At 46.5% G+C, this 6,000-nt stretch overlaps 1 protein-coding gene across 1 annotated transcript in view; it reads right to left on the minus strand.

Moving 5' to 3' along the window:
• The window catches only part of ERLIN1 (ER lipid raft associated 1), a 286,035-nt gene extending 280,298 nt beyond the window's left edge, over window positions 1-5,737 (minus strand). The window contains exon 1 of the mRNA XM_085608714.1: window positions 5,560-5,737. The gene's annotated coding sequence lies outside the window, so the exon portion shown is untranslated. The remainder of the gene's footprint in view (window positions 1-5,559) is intronic.
• Between the last annotated feature and the right edge of the window lie 263 nt (window positions 5,738-6,000).

The following is a 6,000-nucleotide window of genomic DNA, read 5'->3' on the forward strand; positions in this document are numbered from 1 at the left end:
GGCGTGGTTGCGGATGTGAGCGGTCAAGAGCAGGCTCAATGGTGACATTTAGATCTCCTCCCCAGAGCAAGTGTGTAGAGCCTATTTCCAGGATTTTACCCCAGAGTAGTCTAAAAAATTCAGGATCATCGGAATTGGGCCCATAACATGAAACAAATGTAAAGGTCTCTGCGGCGAGTCTGCCTCAGACAATGGCATAACGACCCTGCTTATCTACCAGAGACCCTATAGGAGTGTATGGAAGCGTTTTCTTCACGAGAATGCACATGCCTCGGGCATACGAGGAGTAGGAAGAGAAACTGGCATAGCTGGCCCAGCGAGATGCAAATGTAGGAGTAGCGTTGGGATTAAAATGGGTTTCTTGCAACATCGCGCAGTGTATATTGTGACAATCTAAATACCCCAGGATGTGGCGGCGCTTGCGCGGGTCACCCAGTCCTCACACGTTCCATGTGAGGAACTGGTAGGTAGGCTGAGTTGGGGGGATCAGTCATGGCGGCCGACATAATAATACACGTGCGTCTGCAATGTGTATCAAGTGGAATCGGTAGAACGGTCGCGCACCCAAGGTCTGATGGCCAGCGTCTTGTGGCAAGGTCTTAAGCTGTACGGTTCTGTGGCAACTAGTAAACTTCCCCCCCCACCCCCCTCCCACATCAGCAGCCCAATCCTGCCATGGCCCCCTTACCTCCTTCCCCTCCCACAACTCCGTGTCTCCAAAGACACTTCCCCTTCCATCAAAACAATAAGACTGAGGGAGAAAATCAAACAACTAAACTTCTCTACCTCAGTCGAAGAGTACGAACAGTAGGTAGGGCTCACCTAATGGGTGGGTTCCAGAGGGTGTCCAGAGCCTCCTCGCAGAAGCGAGGGCATTCGGGCTACATTAGAAAGTCATCTCGTGCCACTTCATATAGTCAGTCTATGGCTTAATGGGTAACCAATGCGAAGGAAAGGCAATTTAACAGGATAAAGTCATTACCAGCGCGTAGGTCACAATACTGGGACAAAGAATCCCACCCCAGGAGTCCATATAAACCATCCTGCTCGGTATCCGCGACGCAGGTCCCCCCTCTGGCGCGCCCACCCGCCCCTTCTTCCTGGGGGCGAAGAGGAGATGCGCGGGCCGCCGGCTGCTTTGGGAAGCTTTTAAGAAAGACTTATGCCTTTTGGCGGGTATTGAAAAACATTTGTTTCCCAGAATGCGTGATTTTAAGCCATGCCGGGAAAAGCATAGCGTATGGCAGATTAAGCTGCTGCAGTTTCTTTTTACCTGAAATAAACGTTCTCCTCTGCTCCTACACTGCCATGGTGAAATCGGGGTAAAGGGAGATTTCCATACCCTCAAATCGAAGCTGCCCGAGTTACCTGGACAGGTGAAGGGCAGCGTCCCGATCTCGATAATTCAGCATCTGGGCTATGATCTGCCGGGGAGCTGCACCTGGGACAGGTCGTGCAGACAGGATGCGATGCGCCCCCTCCACCACCAAGACCGGCGAGAACGCCTCCCGTCCAAACAGCGTTATAAGGAGACACTCGACAAATTCCTCCATTCGTCCGGTCGCAGTCGTCTCAGATATTCCAAGGATTCGGAGGTTATTGCAGCAACAGCGGGATTCCAAATCCTCATTTTTGGCTGCTATTACCTTGATAGCCCTCTCCATGTCCGAATTCCGGGATGTGGTAGCAGTGACAGTGCCCTCGAGGTCCGAGATACGACACTCCGCCTCCGTCAGCTGGTCCTCATGTTTATCTACCCTGTGCGTAACCCCGTCCAGCCGCACGTTCATAGAGTCCATCTTGGGTTCGATGGAGGTCAAGCTGGACTGCATGATAAGCAGGAGTTCCATCAAATCGGCAGTGGAGGGGGTGGGGATTCCACGTGATCATCCTCCTGTTCCGCCTGTGAGCGGGTAGTCTTTCGTGCTTCGAAAGTCAGCTTTGGCTGGCGGCCGTCCGGCTTCCCCATTTTCAGAGGCTGGGATGTGCGATATTGTGCTGACGCAATAGGGGAGGGGGACCACGCACGAGCGCCAGGCTCCTCACTATCTCTCCTCCCCGAGTATATATCGTATCGTAAATGTGCACCTCACATCATGTGTATATTACTGCTTCGGTGCGCACATAGATTTTTATATAGAGGGGTATCCTTCTGCCAATACAGCCATACCAAGTGTCATGTGCATATGTGTATGTTTAAGTTAATTTCAGTTTCTTATGTAAACAAATCCTCCTTTCAACCTTTGTCTCATCTTTTCCCTCTATGACTCATCCCAAAACTTTATGACTACTATGAACCCCCAAATATCCTTCTCAAACTTTTCACTCCTTTTAAGGTTGAGTCTAGAGGCAACACGCATGCACAGCTCTGCGAAGCATTCTGAATCCATCTGAGTGCACAGACCACACCCATGCTTCCTATTTGTTGCTTAGTGTGCCTGTTTCAAATGTGGTTTCTTTTTATTCGCAAGACACTACTCTTTATCCCACCTCTGGGTGTGTTTTCTCTTTAGTGGGGACTGCCCCTGTTACAAGTGCCCTTACACTTGAATTAATTTATCATTTGTCCGGCGCACTCTTTCATTGAATGGTACTGCACGGTTTCTTGGTAGCCCGTGTCTGATCTCATTCCCTTTACGCAGATTTATGATATGCTTCTACCACAGAGTGCTACCCGTTGTCTGTCTTATTCCTGCTTTAAGGTGTAGGTAAAACCTCGAGAAAAAAATGCAACTATTATGGTGGTTGAAAGTGTCTTGCTGTTGCATGGCAACTAGGTCCACCCATTAATCACGGGCCTCCGCAGTGCTCTGTCAGGTGTGCTGCTGGATGTGCACAGGTGGGTCAAACATCCAGCAGTGAGTCCCGAAATAAGACAGCACAATCTGTACAGCTTGGATTAGGAGCCGTGGGATTTGGGGGGGGGGGGGGGGGGGACACGCAATAAGCCACACACCTTGTTTCTACATGGAATATAGCTGATGCGTGCCTGATGTGACCTGTGTCCAGCCATTCCTTGCCACTATCTGGAGCAAGCTTCCTGTGCCTTCAGCAGACTACATGGAACCTCGCCGAGAGCTGACCTTCCGGTCTGAGTGAAGGCTCCCTCAAGCTGAACACATTGTACTAGGGGCAGCAGCATTCCTGTCACAGTAGTCTTGTGAAGAGCAGAACGAATTCCAGACACTGCTGCCGTACTAAAGTTTCACTATTTAAATTGAGTAAACGATTTAAGTAGTACTTGCGCAGTCCCCTGTGATTCAAAGCGGCAGCAGTTTCACAGCTACCCACCCCTCTCCCCCTCTGTCCCAAGGGGCCACCTGCACTTTAATAAGACTCAGTGGCTGTATGCATATCACTAGGGTTTTTCCTGCAGTGCCGCAGGTTAGCTACACTCCGGGCCACTGGAATTATGTGTTTGTGCCGTCACAGTGTTTTTCATATAAATAGGAATGTCAAAATCTATCATCTACTGTATAATCTGCAGATTTTAACAGAAAAAAAATGATTCTAGCTTAAACGGTCTAAAAGTTATCAAAAACGTAGCCACGTATGTTGCTGCACAGTGGAAGGCAATTTGCATTGTTTGACTGGTTACCTTTCTGTAGCTTATTACTATATTTGGGAGAGAAACCAACACGAATGATGTGCAACCTATGCCCAGACACGGGTAACAAGAGTTAAAATGAGAAAATAGTAACACAGAATGTACCACATGCTGCATAATTTGACTTTTCTTTCCACTTACTTTAGTCAACCCTGCAACATAATGGCCCGCTGCTGCCACATAATTCCAGTGACTCTGGCTATACTTCACTTAGCCTGACAGCGGCTCAAAATTATTACATACTTGCAATGAACAACTTTAAGCAGAATACTACCAATATATAGCCAAAATACACAACTTTTATGTTTTTACACATTATTTAACTCTTTTGCAGTTTCCCACAAGAATGGTATTGTAGTTCGCTACAAAGTATTAATATTTGTGATTGAAGAGCAACTCACTCAATATAAAATAATACTTTATAGTGTGATACTTACTGTTGTTTGCCCTTAACTTAACATACATCTTTAGTTTATATTGTGTGATACCACATGCTTGCAGTGATAAAACAGTTAAACTATATGCCCACCAGTGCTATTTGCTATTCCTGTCGCTGGAATCCTAGTACTCACTGAAGGCAGCACACATAATGGGGCCACTTATCAGTAATAGCTTGCCGACCCACCCATCCCCTAATGCTGTTATGTGGAATGCATAAGCCATCATTAGTGCAGTTTCACTGCTCTACAGTGCAGGTTAACTGACCCACGTTATCATGGCAGTCCATTAAGGGTATCTTCTATGCTGATAAAAGAAATTTGATGGGAGCGATATTTCACATTTATTTGCAGCATTTAGTGTTTCCACATAAAACTACTTAAGTATAAAGAGCATACTCGAGGGTAAAAGGTGCAGTCATTAGTCCTATGTCTTCTGAGCCTCTATGCCTTCTTCCGTGTGCTGGCCACCAAGTGTCTTTTTGGTTTGAATTTTAAAACAAAAACACAATTGTTAAAGTGCTTCAAGCCACACGATGGTTGGTGCCTGCAAACTGACTCCACATACATACAAACCATAACACATGGGATAAAGACATTGTCATTTACAGAGCCAATAGCTCCAACTCCAGCAAATGTGAGACCGACTGCATTGCAAATGCTTGCTTAGCCATGTCACCCACGACTACTACTTACAAAAATAACCTACTACTTCCCCTTTAAAACCCACTCCTATCATTCTATATCTGTTCTAAACTCAACTAAACACACAGGCAATCAAGAGCACAAACCTAACACAACTAATGCACAAAGAAAAGAAAAATGTTATACTAATCTAATAATTAATAACACCTAATCTTGGGTTTCGGGGTAGCGTGCTGATCGCTGCAAAGAGCTTCAGCGGATTGGCAGTGCAGTAGGCGCTATATAAATACAATTCACAATTACGTTGACCAAAAAACCTTGCAAATGAAGCACGTTCTCTTGAGCAGAAGCAACTTATAATGAGCGATAGGGGTTTAAGAAGAAGTACATGAAACGCAATGTCCGCCAGTTAAATACGAAGAGGATATTGTAACGAGCTAAAAACGCACTAAGAGAATGGAAAGGACCAAACGGATAGAGAAAACTATAATTTAAAGAAACTTAGAAGGAGGACCATGGTCTCGTAAGGGCAATGGCTTCGTTAAAGGATGGATTGCCAGAAACCGTGGCTTCAAAATGCTATAAAAATAGGGGTGTTAAATGATAGGGGCCTTTTAAAGGGAGCAGAAGAGACACATGTTTGAATACGGAGTTTCGAGAGAGAATGAGGTTTGATTAAAGGGAATACATAGGGAGTGATAGGGCAGCACACAGTCGGACAGGGCTACTTTGGGAGGGGTGCGGCTTTATAGATAGGAAGGCCTTATGGGGAGAGAAGAGAAAACGAACACAGTATCCAAGCTTAAAACCGAAAGACACAAGGAAGGAAAAAACCCCTCTCTGCCTCGGTATCTCCCCTCATTATAGTACCTGAAGGCACCCCTGAGTTGCCCTGGGGCTCCAGCTCTCCGGTCCCTGGGCGCGGGACTCCGCAGCCCTGTCCTCAAGACTTCGGACTCGAAGGAAGAGCACCAGCACCACTTGCTTTGAGTTGGGGGTGGGGCCGGGAAGAAAAACGTTGCGTTTCACGCCTCGACTTCACTTGTTCATTATTGAATCTCAGGAAGTACTGATAAGTACAAGTCCAGAACAGCGGCCATGGATGGGTCAGGCACTGTAAAAACATTTAAATAATCTCTCAACGTCACAATCATGAACCAATAAATGCATGAAAATCGTTGAGTAGTCCAATTCTGTCCCGGAAACAGTTTCTACATTGTAATAGGTCACTTTCACATTGAACACATAGTGGTTTCGTAGAAAGAGAGGATGTGATCTGACGGCTAGACTGCCGACTTTGGAGCTGGATCC

The sequence above is a fragment of the Triturus cristatus genome, chromosome 1_2, assembly GCF_964204655.1.
Source record: "Triturus cristatus chromosome 1_2, aTriCri1.1, whole genome shotgun sequence".
In the NCBI taxonomy this organism is placed as follows: Eukaryota; Metazoa; Chordata; class Amphibia; order Caudata; family Salamandridae; genus Triturus; species Triturus cristatus.